The sequence below is a fragment of the Salvelinus alpinus genome, chromosome 29 (assembly GCF_045679555.1).
Source record: "Salvelinus alpinus chromosome 29, SLU_Salpinus.1, whole genome shotgun sequence".
NCBI classification, from domain to species: Eukaryota; Metazoa; Chordata; class Actinopteri; order Salmoniformes; family Salmonidae; genus Salvelinus; species Salvelinus alpinus.
The window spans coordinates 36225618-36246230 of record NC_092114.1 but is presented as its reverse complement, the minus strand read 5'-3'; the positions used below and the strand labels follow the sequence as shown (position 1 = coordinate 36246230).

The 20613-nt window shown below is 41.2% G+C and overlaps 1 long non-coding RNA gene across 2 annotated transcripts in view; it reads right to left on the bottom strand.

Moving 5' to 3' along the window:
- The window catches only part of LOC139558610 (uncharacterized), a 32842-nt gene extending 15223 nt beyond the window's left edge, over positions 1–17619 (bottom strand). Inside the window, exons 1-2 of one of the 2 annotated variants that reach the window (XR_011671610.1) lie at positions 16829–17619; positions 19–3854 (exon numbers count right to left, since the gene is read on the bottom strand). This is a non-coding gene — a long non-coding RNA (uncharacterized lncRNA). Of the gene's footprint in view, positions 1–18; positions 3855–6822; positions 7202–16828 lie in introns of those variants that run through there. The other variant, XR_011671609.1, reaches the window with a different exon arrangement.
- Between the last annotated feature and the right edge of the window lie 2994 nt (positions 17620–20613).

Below are 20613 nucleotides of genomic sequence, written 5' to 3'. Positions count from 1 at the left end.
AACGAAATGAGCACTTACAGAATAGTATCAGCAGATTCTCGAGCTTCGTGGCGACGGTTGATGGTGACGTCGCCTGGGACCATCCATTCGTTTTAAATCAACCGGGTCCCACTGTTTCTTCACAGCTATCGTAGTAGCAATATTTCCCACACAGACAGCCCTGTCCTCCCCCTTGTAAAAGGCAGAGTTGGGGCTGTCCGTTTTCCTAGCCTTCCAACCTGACAATACGACTGTTTCCAAACTGGTTATGGTCTGGATCTCGTATGTCAGAAATCATATACCATTGCCAAGGCCCACCCCTTTGTGATTCAATGCGGTAACATCGTTGTCCCCACCCTCTGAAATTAACCAGACAAATCCGTGGAGTGACAATGTGGACCTGTCGCAACATTCCAACCCCCTCCCCATTCCCGCATCGCATACATACATACGCACGCATTTTCTCTCTCTCACACACGCACCCGATTGTCCCTGGCCTATACACATCAATCATCACAAACAAACGTGTAATAGCTTATAGGACTACATACTGAGGTCTATATTGGACCAAAAGTAACCAAAATAGCTTAGAACTACATTCAACTGGGGTATATTCATGTGAACGTTGAATTATAACTAAGATATAGGCTTGGATAAATAAATACAATTATTGATGGAGAAAAACAAAGGGAAATATATTTTTATGCATGAATTAATATATTTCATAAATGTCCACCAGAAACAATTCATGCATAGCAAACTAGAGCGCGTCCGTTAGGTCGTAGGGGTTGGACAGTGCATTTAAACTGTCAGCCAAGTTCAGACTTCCAAGAATGCGAGTTTGTGGGAGGCAGTCTGGGTTGGCTGCATGATTATCATGATAATCACACATGGGGTTGGGGCTAAGAAACCCCTTTGAATAGCCTATTTGTTCAATAAGGGGCGAATCCACCAAACAGTCATTGTAGCTACTGGCTCAGCCCTTATTGTTGATTTGAATAAATGAAAAAAAGATGTCCTTGTCTTCTCAATTTTTGGATGTTTTCCTGGAAACCACCTTATAAATACAGCCACTGTTTCATGTTTTGCCTAAACCGCTCTCGGCCACGGGGCTCCTTTTAAAAGTGCGGCTAATGGGCTAAGGATAATACACAATGGCCCCGTTTTTCTCCCAGCAATGCATGGGAACCCGGATCCATCGCAGTTGACAAGAGACTTTCAGAATCGTGATGAGATGACTCAAGTTCATTATCAAACCGACCCGCCCCCCTCCCTCCTCCCCAACCTCCAGTCACACACACACACAAACGCAGGCGCGCGACACACGTTGCCAAGATACCAGCGTGAGAAGCAGACACTTGGCAGGTCGTATGTCACAATCTCAGAACCTTGCAGACAGCAGCAAACCACATGCAATGTCACACTATTCTTTTATCATCCGCGCTACCAGACGAGACCAGTACGTTTAGCCATACACTGTGAGAAATACATGCAAAAGTATACAACAAAAAACTACTACGCATGCGCTATGAAATAGAGAACACTGTTTTAACAAGACTGACTGAGAAAACTAACGTGGATAGAATCATAAGAAGCACGAGCGAATTCATTATTTTGAAGCAGAGGGCGAGTGTAGACCGCTTATGTTGCGTTTGGATGTTTAATTTATGCATCTTCAATAATATTTTCGGCGTATATAGTGATTTGAAATATTTCCCACAAGATTTCGTTCAATTTCTAAGATGGATTTTCAAAACCTTTAAAGCCAGTAATGCAGTGTCCACCCGTCATTCAGGGCCGAGCTCCACCTGTTTTGAGCCAGACATTTTTGCCTGTTTTGCATGATATTTTGCCATTAATGTGTCACATATCAGTTTGCAAACAATGTAAATTATTAGTATTTTTTTTTTGGTGTGTTAATAAAGCCGAATACAAACATGGACTCTTTTTTGCTTTCTTGAGTGACGGCGCCTTCAAAATGCAGGTGTTTCAGCCTAGCTCAGTGCTTTCTGTGGTGGTTGGGCAGCCAGCGGAAAATACGGAGTGTAGGGGCTGGTAATGTTCTCTAGTTGCGCAGTGATCGGCTCATTGTTCTGTCACTCATGGGGACACTATGTCACCGCCAAATCTAAGGGTAGAGCTCGAAAATTCAAGCCCCTTGGGTTCTGCCATAGAGTTACATTAGAAGTGCCCATCCAAGAAGGCTCAAGGTCATTGGCCATAGATAAAATGACATGAAATCACATTATATCAACAGTAGCTTTGATTGGACTGATCTTAGCTAGCAGTCATCATCATGAATCAAGTCAACAATCTACTGACAAGTCCTTTTTAATCCTTGTCATATGAAGAGAAATACTGAAGATCAATTATAGATAAAAATGTATCTGTGCTAATCGGCCATTGGACATAAACATTACACAACAAGTTGGAAATCGCAAATTCAACAATGAGTGGTTTGAAAGGAATCAGTGGCTAACTGCAAGCATTGCAAATAAATCACTAGCCTGCTATTCAGTGGAGTGGATGTGTGGTCCAAGTCTGGGTTTAAGGGTCTCTTTTCCAAGTTTAAAATGATAAACATTCAACATTGGCCATGCTGTCAATCCAACAGGATTTCTGCCACGCCCAAAACAACGGTTAACTCGGAACTGGGAAATCTTACTTCAGTGAGTTCAAGACAACTGGTAACACTGGGAAAAAGATCTCCGACAGGGAAAATATGTTTTGAACGGTCATCCAACTCGGAATTGTAAGTCGGGAACTCGGCCTCTTTCTAGAGCTACGACCTGAAGATCACTGACGTCATCATGATTCAACCTTGTTTTTGTCAGAGTTACCAGTTGTCTTGAAAGCTCTTCAGGGCTCTTCAGTTATATACAGTTATATCAGTTATATACCAGTTTGACTGGTATATACAGTACCAGTCAAAAGTTTGGACACACCTACTCATTCATGGGTTTTTCTTTATTAGTACTATTTTCTACATTGTAGAATAATAGTGAAGACATCAGAACTATGAAATAACACATATGGAATCATGTAGTAAGCAAAAAAGTTGAGAGAATGCCAAGAGCGTGCAAAGCTGTCATCAAGGCAAAGGGTGGCTACTTTGAAGAATCTCAAATATAAAACATATTTTGATTTGTTTAACACTTTTTTGGTTACTACATGATTCCATACTTGTTATTTCATCCTTTTGATGTCTTCACTATTTTACAATTTAAAAATATTAATATTAAATATTAAATATTAAAAATAAAGAAAAACCCTTGAATGAGTAGGTGTGTTCAAACTTTTGACTGGTACTGTATGTGTGTATATATATATATATATATATATATGTGTATAAAGGGACAGCTCCTAGGTGTGAATCTGCTGTCCAGTGATGTGTGGTGCTGAAGGGACAGCTCCTAGGTGTGGATCTGCTGTCCAGTGATGTGTGTTGTTGAGGGTACAGCTCCTAGGTGTGGATCTGCTGTCCAGTGATGTATGGTGCTGAAGGGACAGCTCCTAGGTGTGGATCTGCTGTCCAGTGATGTGTGTTGTTGAGGGTACAGCTCATAGGTGTGGATCTGCTGTCCAGGGACGTGTGTTGTTGAGGGTACAGCTCCTAGTTGTGGATCTGCTGTCCAGTGATGTATGGTGCTGAAGGGACAGCTCCTAGGTGTGGATCTGCTGTCCAGTGATGTGTGGTGCTGAAGGGACAGCTCCTAGGTGTGGATCTGCTGTCCAGTGATGTGTGGTGCTGAAGGGACAGCTCCTAGGTGTGGATCTGCTGTCCAGTGATGTGTGGTGCTGAAGGGACAGCTCCTAGGTGTGGATCTGCTGTCCAGTGATGTGTGGTGCTGAAGGGACAGCTCCTAGGTGTGGATCTGCCAGCACCACAAATTGGAAAGGGAAAGGAGGATACCAAGTCAGTTGTACAACTGAATGCCTTCAACTGAAATGTGTCTTCCACATTTAACCCAACCCCTTTGGAATTGAATAGTGTGTTGTACTATAATGGTTAGCTGTCTTGACTAAAAGTAGTGCTTAAATCTATGGTTCATTCAGGGGGCTTAAAGTTTACAAGTGGGTCGTTCTTGAATTTCAGAAGCATTTGTGTCCCTCGCCTTTGCAACCATGAAAAACACTTTAAAATGACAAATAGTTACGCATTATACATGTATTCTTTTTTATATTGAACTGTTTATCAACGATTAAACATAATGCAAGTTATTTATACTGCAACATTTTATGTTTAAGCATTGTTTAAAGTAGCCTACTTAGGGTGAACAAATAGGTTTTTCCCAGTAGTTATCCAGTAGTGTTGTAGTGTTTTGGGGATTTAGAGATATTTATTATTTTGAATGCTAGAAAGTAAACAAAATTATTGAATAAATTGTATAGATCAATTAAAAAACAAAGGCTATTAAAATACTTTAAAAATAATTATATATATATATAATACGTGTCCCTCAGTTTAAAGTCATTGGTGTTACCGCCTTGAAAATCCCTCATTATGAATATATACAAGGACCTTGAGCATTCCGTCCAGTGGCAAACTGTTATCGGGGAAGGGTCTAGATTACATGTATTAGATAATAACACCCTTTTAGTATGTCATACATTTGAGGATTCTGTTGATAATTTGGTTTGTCTAAATCCAAAGTGTCACATGATGTTACTCAAATTAAATGAAGGGAAAATACATTGTGAGCAAAATTATTAATCATATCACTTCAGTAAATTATTTCTAACAGGTTAATGACCTTAGATTTGAGAATATGTGGCCTCCATTTTATTTACTCCTAATTTACCTAAATCGTATCATTGGTGTTGTCATCATTGGTGTTACTAGTCCTACTGGTGGCACAATGTTATCATAATGGTAAAAATATATATTTAAATGTATTAAAGCTTCCATATTAGTTGATTTAGAATGGGAAGATGTACCAAAACACATTTAAATAAATAAAACATTTAGAAAAATGTCGTTTTTTCTAAAGTGCCATGCCGAAATGTCACCTCAATTCAAGAATGACCCAGGAATATAGCTTCAAATAGTTTTTCTATCAAGGATTTTGTAAGGGCATTATAAAGGTTTATACATGCTTATAACACGTTTTTTTAAAGTAATAATGCACCTGTTGGTTTTGAGTTAGTTTTACCATTGTGAGTGTTGCACCCCTGTCATATCATTCATAATGAAAACTAAATGACACAGTGGTGTGCATACAGCCATTTATTTATAAGGTACACTTTAAAAAATACATGGGTTGGAATGATAGTATAAGATTGATTAATGCTTATGTAACAAACTGAAGTTTCTATTTGCTGAGGCATAGCGAGCATGACCGAAAACCTTTTTACAATTTTTTCTTCTTGTCATCATCATCTTATTCTTGACAAATTCCACAAGATAGTGATGGGAAGGAATGAAGCTATTGATATTGTATACATCTGGACAATTCTCCATTGATTGAGACTCAACTATCACTTGCTCTTGAGTGGTGGCGTGGTCTAAAGCACTGCATCTCAGTGCAAGAGGCGTCACTACAATCCCTGGTTCGAATCCAGGCTGTATCACATCCGGCAGTGACTGGGAGTCCCATAGAGCGGTGCACAATTGGCCCAGTGTCGTCCAGGTTTGGCCTGGGTAGGCCATCATTGTAAATAAGAATTTGTTCTTACCTGACTTGCCTAGTTAAATAAAGGTTAAATAAAAACTAATGTTAATATTTAGGGGGCATCCTAGCTTGACCGAATAACTAGGCCTGCTCTGTTTCTTTCTTTCTCTCTCTCTCGCACACACACACCCACACACACGGAGAGGGAGGCAGAGACACCTGCAGAGTAGCTCTGTTCTATCCATTATGTCATAGACAATTCTCCATCCAGATAATAAGGACACGAAAGAAATGCCTGTTCAGCATTAAGGCAAGATCCCCATAGCAATTTAAAGAATAGCAGTATAGGAAGGCTGAATTACAGGGTATAGGGCAGGCTATATAGGTCAAAGAAACCGGTCTGAAGGCATCTGATTGAGTTGCCAGCATGAGGCCTTCTTTATTAGAACCGTTTGAACGGAAGAACGGTGGATGGAAGGTCGAGCTAATAAACTCAGACTAGAGCGCAAGGACAAAGCACTCCTGACTGAGCTTAAAGGTTCCCAACCTTTGCCACGTTCAACTAGCGTTCGGACAAATTTGAGAATCTGTTGCTTTGTTCTCCTGTCCAAATGGCGTCCCGCACTAGGAGATTAGAATTGCCGTCGCTCACGTAAGAGACATGATTGAGAGGTGTAAACAGGTGCCCGTTGTCGGCATTATGATTTGAATCCGCTAACTTGAATGGTTATCTTTTTTTAATGATAACTATAGATTTCGAATGCCTAATTATTATTATGAAATTGCCTAATAAATTATTTTACTTTTTTTTTATGGCAATTTGAATACATTACATTGAAATCATAACAATAGCCGTAATAAAGCATTCATTATGTTTGCTTAATTGAACAGAATCAGCATGTTTTCATGTTTAGAAGCACATATATTTCGAAGTAGGTTGCACAGTGCCTTGCATGGTGTTTCCAAGCCCGTGATATTACGCGATGGAAAAAAAGTTTAAAATATGTAGTAGTAACAGAGTCCGTAACATAGAATATAGCTAGGCTACACAATAACCCAATAAGTTAACGCTGGTTTATTCAATATAGTCCATTTATAATTAATTCCGTTAAGTACATTTTTTTTGTCAATGGTATTTTACAACCTCATAAGTTACCTATTTGTATCCAGGCTAATAGGCTACTAACTTTTTTTCTGTCAATGTTTCAAAACACAAATAAAAATAACTTACCCATGTTGAAACCCTTATAAGCCTTTGTATCACTGTAAGCCTGACATTACCAATTGTTTAACTTTCTGTCCATGTCCCAAGTTTCCTTGTACGCTTCTTTAATTCGATCTGTTTGATGTTAGTTCAATGCATTTGACTTGTGAAATCCCCCCCAAAATAAAAATGTAATTGATAGGTACCAAAGGGCTGTTATTGGTATTTAAAGATCTACGGTAGCCTATTTGACCGTCCACCCCCTTGAGAATTGACTTATGGTGAAAATTACGAAATTCCCTTCATTCCATTTGAAAACGTAGCCTATATTTGAATATAGCCTATATTCTCCCCAAGAGACCTAGACTGGGTACCAGTCCTTTTAGAAAACATTCCACTCATTGTAGCCTACTCTGTGTCACATACAGTACCAGTCAAAAGTTTGGACACACCTACTCATTCCAGGGTTTTTCATTATTTTCTACATTGTATAATAATAGTGTAGACATCAAAACTATGAAATAACACATATGGAATCATGTAGTAACCAAAAAGTGTTAAACAAATCAAAATATGTTATATTTGAGATTATTCAAAGAAGCCACCCTTTGTCTTTTTGACAGCTTTGCCACACCAGTTGCTGGTGTATAAAATCGAGCGCACAGCCATGCAATCTCCATAGACAAACATTGGCAGTAGAAGGGCCTTACTGAAGAGCTCAGTGACTTTAAAAGTGGCGCCTTCATAAGCATTAATCAATCTTTTGATATAATTCTAACTAATGTTAAATTGATTAAGCTACCATATTAGTTTATTTAGAATGGGAAGATGTACCCAAATACATTTAAATAAATAAAACATTTAGAAAAAAAAAAAATTCTAAAGTGCCATGCCCAAATGTCACCTCAATTCAAGAATGACCCAGGAATATAGCTTCAAATAGTTTTTCTATCCAGGATTTTGTAAGGGCATTATAAAGGTTTATACATGCTTATAACAAGTTTAAAAAAAGTTATAATGCACCTGTTGGTTTTGCGTAAAGGGTCCCCCCTACACACAACGATTTTTACCATTGTGAGTTGTTGCACCCGTCATATCATTCATCATGAAAACTAAATGACACATTGGGGTTCATACAGTCATTATTTATAAAGGTACGCTTTAAAAAACGACATTATTTATTTATTGAATGTCAAATGAGATCGGCTAAATTAAGTGTAATACATTTGGTAAAAGAGGTAACCTCAATTAGGTCAATTCCTCTGTGACTGTTACACAACTGGTAGGCCACTACAACTGTCACTTCTAATTTTCTTGCACTAATGACTATTTGATGAAGGAACGCCCCTGATTGTACGCAATTATTACCTGTGGAAAGTGGCGACAGAACAGAGCTAATCGCCATTCTAAAGACGATGCTGCCATCATGTGGTGTTTTTGTGTACTTCATATCCCCATGCTTTACTGAGAGTTGACAACGTATAGTTGGATACTGCTTCCCCTTGCTGTCGCCTAAGTTGCGTTGTTCTCTTTTTCAAAATCAAGAGTCAATGTTTATCTGTTGGTTGGGAAATTGTAATGTGTTGATCTGTAAAGGTAAAATCTGAAATATTTATAGCATTTTCAATGGTAATGGCTTAAAAACGTAATTAGTCAGTTGTGACTGCTGAGGCCAAATACAAATACAAATACAGCCAAATACAGTAAAATGACGATATGTCATGGTAAAAACAGACAGAAGAGCAGCAGAGCTTTCAACAGAGTTGCCAGTGCGTTACTACAGTCCACATCACTAAGTATCGATCATGGTCCACACACACCAACACAGTCGCGAAGAGGACACAACGCCTCTTCCCCCTCAGGGGGCTGAAATGATTGGGCCCTCAGATCCTCAAAAAGTTGCACCATTGAGAGTATCTTGACTGGCTGCATCACCGCTTGGTATGGCAACTGCACGGCATCCATCCACAAGACGCTACAGAGAGTAGTACGTATGGCCCAGTACATCACTGGGACCGAGCTCCATCCAGGACCTCTATTCCAGGCGGTGTCAGAGAAAGGCTCTAAACATTGTCAAAGACTCCAGCCACTTAAGTCCTAGACTGTTCTCCCTGCTTCCGCACGGCAAGTGGTACCGAAGTCTGGAACCAACAGCACCCTGAACAGTTTCTACCCCCAAGCCATAGTTAGTTAAAATCGTTAACCAAATAGCTACCCAGACTATCTGCATTGACCCTTTTTGCACTAACTTTGTTTCATCACATACGCTGCTGCTACTGTGTATTATCTGTCACTTTATTCCTAGTTATATGTACATACAGTATCTACCTCAATTACCTTGTGAACCCTGCACATCGACTCGGTACGAGTACCCCTTGTACATAGCCAAGTTATCATTACTTATTATGTATCTATTATTACGTGTTTTACTTTTCTTTACTGCTCTATTTTCTTTCTCTGCATTGTTGGGAAGGGCCCGTAAGTAAGCATTTCACCATTAGTCCACACCTGTTGTTTACGAAACAGGTGACGGATAAAAAGGGATTGGAGTATTATCCCAATACCTCCAGTCTACATCCTATAGTATCTTAACTACTGTATTACAATATTCTGGCATGTCATCTATGTAGTTAGCAGTGAAGCTGGTGGAAGGAGCTATAGGACGGGCTGGGATGGAATAAATGAACGTGATTTCCATATGTTTGTGTTTGATACAGTTACATTTATCCCATTCCAGCCATTATAGTGAGCCGGTCCTCCTATAGCTCTTCCCACCAGCCTCCACTGGTAGTTAGTAGTACTATCGAAAATTACGTTGAGCCCTGTAATTTTTAAGCCCCCATTACTGTTGCTCTCTTTTCCTCTGTCTGCCTGCCTGTCTGTCTGTCTGATTTGTCTATATGCCTGTCACACACACACACAGCACACACACGACACGCATCCCCATGTTAGCTAGAGATTGAGCAGGTGTGCGAGTGGCCGCTTTGGTTGGTTTTGTCGCCATGGTGACGGCGTGTTGCCAGGCAGCAAGCGATGGCCCTTGGGAGCAGCGGGTCACTGCACACTAAGGGCTCTCCACCCACATACACACCTCTCAGCTGTACTACACACAAACACACACACACACACACACACACACACAAACACCTCAGAGGAGAGAGGGAAAGAGGGAACAAGGCAGGAATGTTTTAAGAATAAACACTGGACTATTTTGGAGTGAACAGCGATGAGTCTAGATCTGAATCCCGTCAAAAACCTGTATCGAGACCTGAAAACAGCAGTTGGTGGAAGGCACCATTCAAACATTGAAGAATTGGAGTAGTTTGCAGCTGAAGCTCCTGGGTGCCAATAATTTGGGCCATGCCATTTGATTTAATGTTCCTAATTAACATTATAAATGTAATTTTTCATAAACAAAATTGGTTCTGCAATGTTGACAATCCAATACCAAGTGTGGAGACCAATTGGTTATTTCAATTTTAACTTAAGTTTTGAAGAAATAGGGAATTATTTCAGAAGTTCAAGGGTGCAATATCTGTCCGCAACTGTATATTTGGTAGATACAAATGGTGACTTGATGTGAAATGTAAAGGTAAAGAGCCAGTCGATGCTTTTCAACACATTGAGACATTTCTTCTCTAGCTTTTTCACAGATCAAATCACAGATTGTGTTTACATTATGATATGATGTTCCCAGTCATTAAACCAATAATATTACAGGGAATTTGAAACAAATAATCCATTCTACATGTTACATAATGTTTATAAAAGCATTTAAGAAGGGCAATCTACCACCCCTGTCACGTCCTGACCATAGAAAGCCTTTATTTTCTATGGTAGAGTAGGTCAGGGCGTGACTAGGGGTTTAGTCTAGTTTATATTTTCTATGTGGGGTTCTAGTTTGTTTTTTCTATGTTGGTGTTTTGGTATGATTCCCAATTAGAGGCAGCTGGCTATCGTTGTCTCTAATTGGGGATCATACTTAAGTAGCATTTTTCCACCTGTGTGTTCTGGGAGATTGTTTTGAGTTAGTGCACATAGCACCTCTGTAGTCACGGTTTGTTCGTTTATTGTTATGCTCGTGTTTTATGGATTGGTGTGCGACGGGTTCTTGTACCCACATTTATTTTTATTATGGACTTCGGTTTTGGAGTTTTTGTTTTAAGTTATTAAACTACTCCATTATACCAAGTTTGATTCTCCTGCGCCTGACTTCCCTGCCACCTACACACACGTCATGACAACCCCACCCTGCATTATCTGGGAATTTAGTTAATATTCCTTGAAACTCCATTACGCTAAAACAAGATAAGATTGGATATCATCACTATTAAATCCATTGATTCATCAATTCAGTTATGGAGTTGAATTTTCTGGTCACCCAATAAAGTCATGATATCGTTTTCCTGTAATAAGTGTACCAAATTTCCATGTTTAATATGAATGTGTAAAGACTTCTGTCCAATCTGGGGGTTACATCTTGACTGATGGGGACCAATCTGTTTGCAATGCATTTCCCCCTGTAGCCTACCTAAGCTTCTTACATAAAACACATACAGCAATATTCTCCCCTCACGCCTGACTTTTTTTTCTCTCTCTCCCCCTCACTCACACTGTTCCATTGTATTTTCATGACATGTTTTACTAAGTTATTATTGATGATTAACAAAAGGCTACGCTCATAAACCAAGAATGGTTTATGGTTCGTAAAGATGGCAATTTGTCTTTCCAAGATCATCCATCCTGACAGAAGTTGATTTACAAATGCTTCATAAAACCTCATCCAAATACACACACTGTCATGTGTTCTTAAAAACCTGGTTAAATACCAATAAACATTGTGGTCTGTAACATAAGTTACAGACCCAAAGGGGTCTAAATTGTGCAGTAGTTATTTTGTGGACGGGTCCTTTTTCACTCTGAATTCACTACTTTTCCATCATACAACAAAAATTGTTTCCTTCTACTGAATTATTTATGACCTTCCAAAGCTGTAGTATGATTTAGAAGTATGGAAATTCTTGTGGCGTCTTTGAGTCAGACATTCATTGACATCAATGGAAGTGTCGCAGATGGGGATCTGTGAAATTCACGGCTAAAAGCCTGACATGTTGCCCCTTGCGCAGGCTTCTTCAGACAGGTACAGACGCTTCAGAAGGGTGGTCACGTTTTTGCGAGGCATGGGGATAATTTGAGTGGTAAGGCTAACCTAAAACATGATCCCAGTTTGATATGCTGCTTGTATATTCATTCCCATATCAGCTAAAAATAGAAAAACATCCTGTTTTGGTCACGGAGACAAATGCACATGGCTAGCTGGCTGCAGCAGGATCTACCATTTCACTATAGCCTGGAATCACCAGTTATTACTTTTAAACAAAATACCTTTTTGGGTATATTCTTGTTGTTTGGTTTACTCTTTGAACGGTCACTAAGATTATATTTGGTTATCAATGCAAAATAGGCTACATTGATGAATAGCCTATAGATAAGATCAAGGAACCAAGCCACAACACTATCCAGAAGGCTACCTCAATTTTCAGCTAGTACAAAAGTATTTCTTCGATAAGGTTTAACGGCGGTTGGCATCCAATAAATGTTGCATTACCGCCACCTACTAGGCTGAAGTATAACTCCTTTATACTTTGCTTAAATAAAATAAATAAAAAATATCCTACACTTACTAAAAACCCACCACTCTACTCCACTATTTAAATCCATCTAGTCCTACCTCAGATCATCAGCCTGAAATGAATGGACACCACCACTCAATACACCCTGTAACTCTTTTGTCATCAAGTCTTGCACACCTCTCTGCAGCTGCCACCACAACCTCAATTTTCTGCGTTCCTACGTTCCATCCCTGCAGTACAGCTGATAACCATTGCTATAAACGCTAAAAATCCAATCTAACTGAGGCATATATCACTTGTTGGCCTATCCCTATGTACTGGTACAGATCTAAAAACAGCAAAAAAATAAATGTCCCTTTTTCAGGACCCTGTCTTTTAAATGTAATTCGTAAAAATCCAAATAACTTCACAGATCTTCATTGTAAATGGTTTAAACACTGTTTCCCATTCTTGTTCAATTAACCATAAACAATTAATGAACATGCACCTGTGGAACGGTCGTTAAGACACTAACAGCTTACAGACAGTAGGCAATTAAGGTCACAGTTATGAAAACTTAGGACACTAAAGAGGCCTTTCTACTGACTCTGAAAAACACCAAAAGAAAGATGCCCAGGGTCCCTGCTCATCTGCGTGAACGTGCCTTAGGCATGCTGCAAGGAGGCATAAGGACTGCAGATGTGGCCAGGGCAATAAATTGCAATGTCCGTACTGTGAGACGCCTGAGACAGCGCTACAGGGAGACAGGATGAACAGCGGATTGTCCTCGCAGTGGCAGACCATGTGTAACAACACCTGCACAGGATCGGTACATCCAAACATCACACATTTAACATATTTACATTCATTTACATTTAAGTCATTTAGCAGACGCTCTTATCCAGAGCGACTTACAAATTGGTGCATTCACCTTATGACATCCAGTGGAACAGCCACTTTACAACAGTGCATCTAAATCTTTTAAGGGGGGGGGGGGGGGGTCAGAAGGATTACTTTATCCTATCCTAGGTATTCCTTAAAGAGGTGGGGTTTCAGGTGTCTCCGGAAGGTGGTGATTGACTCCGCTGTCCTGGCGTCGTGAGGGAGTTTGTTCCACCATTGGGGGGCCAGAGCAGCGAACAGTTTTGACTGGGCTGAGCGGGAACTGTACTTCCTCAGTGGTAGGGAGGCGAGCAGGCCAGAGGTGGATGAACGCAGTGCCCTTGTTTGGGTGTAGGGCCTGATCAGAGCCTGGAGGTACTGAGGTGCCGTTCCCCTCACAGCTCCGTAGGCAAGCACCATGGTCTTGTAGCGGATGCGAGCTTCAACTGGAAGCCAGTGGAGAGAGCGGAGGAGCGGGGTGACGTGAGAGAACTTGGGAAGGTTGAACACCAGACGGGCTGCGGCGTTCTGGATGAGTTGTAGGGGTTTAATGGCACAGGCAGGGAGCCCAGCCAACAGCGAGTTGCAGTAATCCAGACGGGAGATGACAAGTGCCTGGATTAGGACCTGCGCCGCTTCCTGTGTGAGGCAGGGTCGTACTCTGCGGATGTTGTAGAGCATGAACCTACAGGAACGGGCCACCGCCTTGATGTTAGTTGAGAACGACAGGGTGTTGTCCAGGATCACGCCAAGGTTCTTAGCGCTCTGGAAGGAGCGCTCTGAGGGACAGGTACAGGATGGCAACAACAACTGCCCGAGTTACACCAGGAATGCACAATCCCTCCATCAGTGCGCATACTGTCTGCAATAGGCTGAGAGAGGCTGGACTGAGGCCTTTGTAGGCTTGTTGTAAGGCAGGTCCTCACCAGACATCACCAGCAACGTCGTCTATGGGCACAAACCCACCATCGCTGGACCAGACAGGACTGGCAAAAAGTACTCTTCACTGACGAGTCGCAGTTGTCTCACCAGGGGCGATGGTCGGATTCGCGTTTATCGTTGAAGGAATGAACTTTACACCGAGGCCTGTACTCTGGAGTGGGATCGATTTGGAGGTGGAGGGTCCGTCATTGTCTGGGCGGTGTGTCACAGCATCATTGGACTGAGCTTGTTGTCATTGCAGGCAATCCCAACGCTGTGCGTTACAGGGAAGACATCCTCCTCCCTCATGTGGTACCCTTCCTGCAGGCTCATCCTGACATGACCCTCCAGCACGACAATGCCACCAGCCATACTGCTCATTCTGTGCGCGATTTCCTGTAAGACAGGAATGTCAGTGTTCTGCCATGGCCAGCGAAGAGCCCGGATCTCAATCCCATTGAGCACGTCTGTGACCTGTTGGATCGGAGGGTGAGGGCTAGGGCCATTCCCCCCAGAAATGTTTGGGAATTTGCAGGTGCCTTGTTGGAAGAGGGGTAACATCTCACAGCAAGAACTGGCAAATCTGGTGCAGTCCATGAGGAGGAGATGCACTGCAGTACTTAATGCAGCTGGTGGCCACACCAGATACTGACTGTTACTTTTGATTTTGACCCCCCCATTGTTCAGGGACACATGATTCCATTTCTGTTAGTCACATGTCTGTGGGACTTGTTCAGTTTGTCTCAGTTGTTGTTCATACAAATATTTACTCACCCATCTTCCTCTACTTTCTTCACTGCCTCAGCATATGACAACTTCTGCAATACTCTAACCCTGGAAACCTCAACCTGCCTCTCTCACATGGGACATTTCTGATCCCCAGCCCCATGGGCACCCCTATAATTAACACGTACTGCTTATTTCCCCAAGGCTACACATGCCTTTGTCTCATGCCCTTCTGCACACTTCTCACACCTAGGAACCTCCCTCCTACACACTGCTGCCACATGCCCATAAGCTTGACACCTGTAACAAGGTAATATATTCAGCAAAAAAGCTTGTACGGGATAACTTATATATCCCAACATCACTTTGTTGGGCAAAGACTCAACATCAAAACTCAAAAGAACAGAACGAATCTTCTGTTTCACCACTGACGCCATCCTGTCTACTTCGTAGCAAACGACGAGCATCACAAACACCGGGAATCTTCCCCTTCAGTTGGTCAACTTTCACATTTACCGCTACCCCAGTAATCACTCCTTCCAATGGTGCCCTTTTCTTGAGAGCAAAACAATTCACATCTCGTCTCCATTCATTTAACACTGAGCGCCTGCTCCCTCTGACCAGCAGAAACACAAACAATAATCACAAGACCTCTTCTGGTTACCCTCACCGATTCCACAGCACCCAACTCTGTTTTCACCCACCCTGAAACCACCTATGGATCAGCCAAAAGGCAAGGGTCCACTTTTTCAAAAATGTCACTCCTACTGTCACAGACTCATCTTTATCCTGACCATCGGTGCAAGCCTCGGGCTCCGAGAACTTCACCACACCTGCCCCCTCTGATAGTTCGCCCTCACACACTTCCATTTCTCCTCCTGTCTTCAGCTCATTCTGCTTACACTTTCTACCATTCTTTTTTAACGAACCATCTCCCTTTTTTCTGCCATTTTTAACCGATTCAAGGTCACCCTCTTCCTCCCTCTCTCTTCGACCTCCTCTGCCTCTCATTTTCCCTGCATTCCTCCTCCGTTTTCCAAGTATACATCTCCTTATGATAACGCTGCAATTCTCTTGACATGCATCTTGTTCTTGCCTTCTCAAGGGACACAATTTGTCCCAGCTACGGATCTTCGGTACGGGCGATGCTGACACTTCGACCACTCAAGCTCACCCAGTACAAAAGTACTTTGAATGCTGGAGCGTATAACAAGGAAATCCCCCTTTTGTGATGACAAATGACAGTGCAACATTGTGCTACACTCTGAATCTTGTATTTCTGTAGAGCTTGCAGTAATGTCAGAGAGGAAGAGAGACACCCAACTCAATGGAAAATCTGTCTCCCTCCAGCAGGTGGCGCTTTCCCCCCCGCTGTTTCACCCACCAAGCAAGGAGTTTGTATGGAGATCAATGAGTGAAGAATTTGGATTACCAAAAAAATTATGGTTTATTTGCTACATGAGGTTAATTTAATCGAATGTAAGTTTTGTAATGCTTAGCTAAGTAGTTACAAGTGTACTGATATAATTAGAACACGTGACATCCAGACAACTTTGAGAAAAAACACTTTATACCGGAGTTGTCTCGAGATGGCTATGCATATTCTTAGATTGAAACTAGTAGCATAGCATCTCCATTGAATACAGGCGTTTGACATCAACAACCCTCATCGAATATTAAAAATACGATTACAATAATGAGATGCATCCACAAATCCAATGAAAGCTTGGCGGGAGCTAGATAGCCTGCCGTATCGCATTGTGGACAATGACTACAATTCTTAGGGCGGAGAGACATCTTGTCAGTATATCCATAATCTTTGTTGTAACACAAGTTGGAGGAGAGCCTGGCTGCAGGCCAAACACTTATAAGACACACCCTCATCCACTTACCCATGCCTTATGCCCTTGGGGGAATCCCTGTCGCCATCTTGGAGGGTAGTCCAAATAATTAACCAAGCAAGGGAAGTTTACAATTTAAGCCCCTCGGCCCTCGTTTCGGTCGGCTTTGCGAGTGTACACTTATGTTCACTCCGGGTCCTGAAACACCCCATAATTCAATTCGCGATGATTGTACATACGCTACGAAAAGTCCGCAAAAACGTAAAAACAACATCAATAGAGAAGTCAACATACAAGTGTTAGTAAAAACGAATGCAAATAAGTTAGACATTTTGCTACTACGTAAAAAGTTAATATGTTATTGTTTGGTTATCTTTTGGAAATTGTAGAAATAAAACATTTCCCTTCTATAGAATTTCCAGCTAGGCAGGCTAACGTTAGTTAGCTAATTAATTTGCTAGCTATCATACAGTAGGCATATATTAATAATGATATATTTAATATAAGTAGACATGCACTTATAATTTAATGTAGAGCATTTAAAGCACCCACAAGCCACCGGTGGCTGAAAACACAATCATCGCGGGATGAACGAGTGACACATTTCCGGTGAAAGGTGGTTAATTAAAAAATAATTTCTTCCTCCCTCGCCCCTTGCCCTGCAAGTGTATACTCGTCAGACGTCATGATACGTCATCAGACGTGTCCACTTAATTTGAGGGCTGAGGGGGTGTGTCTTAAGTTTTTTGGACGGCAGCCCGTGTCTCTCGTCAGAGATGTTATTTATTTTGGGAGATTGCAAAATATGACATTTTCATTCAACACAGGATAATATATATTGTTTCAGGTGATAATAAAACATGTTTTGTTTAGTTACTTTTTCATCAACTTGTTTCTCTAACTTTATAGGAAGTCAAGCTAGCTTGTACTGCAGAGCAGAGAGCTGGCTAGCTCAACCTAGTCTCAGAGCATTTTGTATTATTCTGTATGTAAATCCGAGAGACTCCTTTTCGTATGCTATGTTACAAATTACCATTTGTACAATTCAGGATGAGATTCGAACTCGCAATTTTGTTTGTGTTTTTGCCTTAAGTAACCAACCATCTTATGTAACATATCATTGTAATTGAGTGTACTGTTATATCTAGTCTATGAGACAAGGCTGGCTAGCTAGCTAAAGCTTGGCTAGGTTGAAGTTACCATTTTGGCTAGTCACCTCCACCTAATAATTATCATAAAAAACAAACGTCATTACCATCACAATAAACTTAAACGGGAGGCAACAGTCATATAATATAATTAGCTTAACAGGCAATGTGTATTGTTAACATTACTATTGAAATTGTTCTCACTTATAGGAATGGGTAATTGTTTACAAGTTGCTAACTATCCCATAATGACATCACCGAAAACCATACATTTTCAACTTCTTCTGTGGTTTGTTAACATCCTGTTCTTCGATGGACTCTGGCTGGACTGAAGATGATGCAAAGTTTGACATTTTTCAAAGTATGCGGTGTCGGTCACGCAACAGAGCCTTCCACTGCAAGGGGGTGCTGCGTTTCCATTCTGTTATGGACCTCCCCATTGAAATGCATGACATCCGGTGCAACATAACGGAGTGATTATGGTAATGTGAATGAATAAACAACGTGAACGATATTGATGCTTAAAGGGCAAATTTTCAACCCCATATTCATCATCTCCAGCACCAAACCAGTGTCTACCAGAGGAGGCTGGTGGGAGGGGTATAGGAGGACGGGCTCATTGTAATGGCTGGAACAGCGTCAATGTGGTTTCCATATGTTTGACACCATTCCATATATTCCATTCCAGCCATCACAATGAGCCCATCCTCCTATAGCTCTTCCCACCAGCTGCCACTGGTGTCTACATATGTGAAAACAGAGTATTTCTGTGATCTGTGGTTAAAAATATAAGAAGAAAGCTTCTGTGTGACACAGGGTAAGATTAAAAAACAGTGATTTTCAAAACCTGCAACAAGTTTCTCGCCCAAGGGAGGGTATTTTCTTGCTCCCCACGTCACCGTGAAGCTCATATTGTTTGAAAATCACTGTTTTTAAAATGTTTTAACTTTTGATGTCATCGGCTATAACTTTTTTACCGTATTTTTTTATTTATTCTACTAAACTTAGAAATGTGCCGTTTTCAGATATGTTGACACTGGAGATATTGAAAATTAGGTTGAAAAGTGGGTGTGTTGGCCTTTAAGGTTACTACAAGCTTCACTCCATTGATCTATGTGCATGTGTGTGCGAAGTGGGATTTTTGGAGCAGGGAACACCTTTTGGTAACACGATACGCTCACTGGGGGGTGATAGCAAAGTTTTTCATTTAATTTCACCTTCTCTTGCTAGTATTAGCTAGCTGGCAGCCTAACCTGGCTGCTGGCTTTAACCTGGCTAAAAACATAGCAAACTAGCTAGCCTTTTTAGCTTCCCACATCTCCATGTGAAATAATCATTCCTATATCAGCTAAAAATAGAATACCATCATGTTTTGGTCATGGAGAAAAAAAGCACATAGCTAGTTGGCTACAGAAGGTTCTACCATTTCACAATAGCCTGGAATCACCAGTTATTACTTTGAAACAAAATACCTTTTTCGGTATATTCCTGTTGTTTGGTTTACTTTTTGAAAAGTCACTGAGATTATATTTGGTTGTTTATCAATGCAAAATAGGTTACTTAGATGAATAGCCTATAGATTAGATCAGGGAACCAAGCAACAACACTACCCGTATTGCGCGTCTCAATTTTCAGGTTGTACAAAAGTATGTTGAATATTACAAGGAGCCGCCCCTTTTGTGACGGAAAACAACATTGCAACACTGCGCTATGCTCCGTATTGTCAGTCTCCATAGTGTGTGAATTTACCTTTTAAAGGAACAGACTGTAGTAGACCAAAGTCCATGAGTGAAGTCGGGGGAGGTGCATCTGCGACAGCTGAAAGTCGGACACAAATGTGTTTTTTCAACAGCAAGGCTCAAATCAACATGGCAGAGTTGCCATGTTTGTAAAAGTTTGTCTTTATAATGCCGAAATAAACATCTCCAACACTCAAATCATACACTCACAATCCCTGAAATCATGTGTGTACATTGGAGCCTACAATCAATTGACAGAGTGAGAGAGCCACAAATATCACACTGATTTGTAGGCTATATGTATATCCACGGTACACATACATCCAGGCAAATTAGTTCCTGTTTCAGTCATGTCTTTGGCCACGTTCGCGTGGGTCAAACAAAAACACCCCAATGCAGACATTATACAACCGGTGGGTCTAATCCTGAATGCTGATTGGTTAAAAGGACATTCCAGCCTGTGTCTATTCCACAAATTACCACCAGCGAAATCTATGATGTTAAAATGCCTATTTACTTACTGCAGCTATCGCCTGCATTGTGGGAGGCTCTATATAAGTGATAATGCCCGAGAAGCCAGTGTTTGGAGGATATATTGGCATGGGTGTTGTTAGGCCCAAGACAAATTTGAGACTGAGAAATGCTGCAGGATTAAGGTTGTGAAGAGCAACTGCAGAAATGTTGGGAGATTCCCAATTGCATACTCCTCATGACTTCGCTCCTCTCCTCCTTCTTAAAACCCATTGGAGGAGAAGGTCAGAGGGGCGGGACCTCTGGCTTTCTCATCCAATGAGTTTTAAGAAGGAGGCAAGGAGAGAGGACGCAAGGATTATGCAACTGAGAATCTTCATGACCTTTGATCACATGGTTGTTGTAAAGTTCATGCAGTTGACATGTACGCACAAGTCGGACAATTTTTATCCCCAGAATGCAACACATTTTGAAAGGT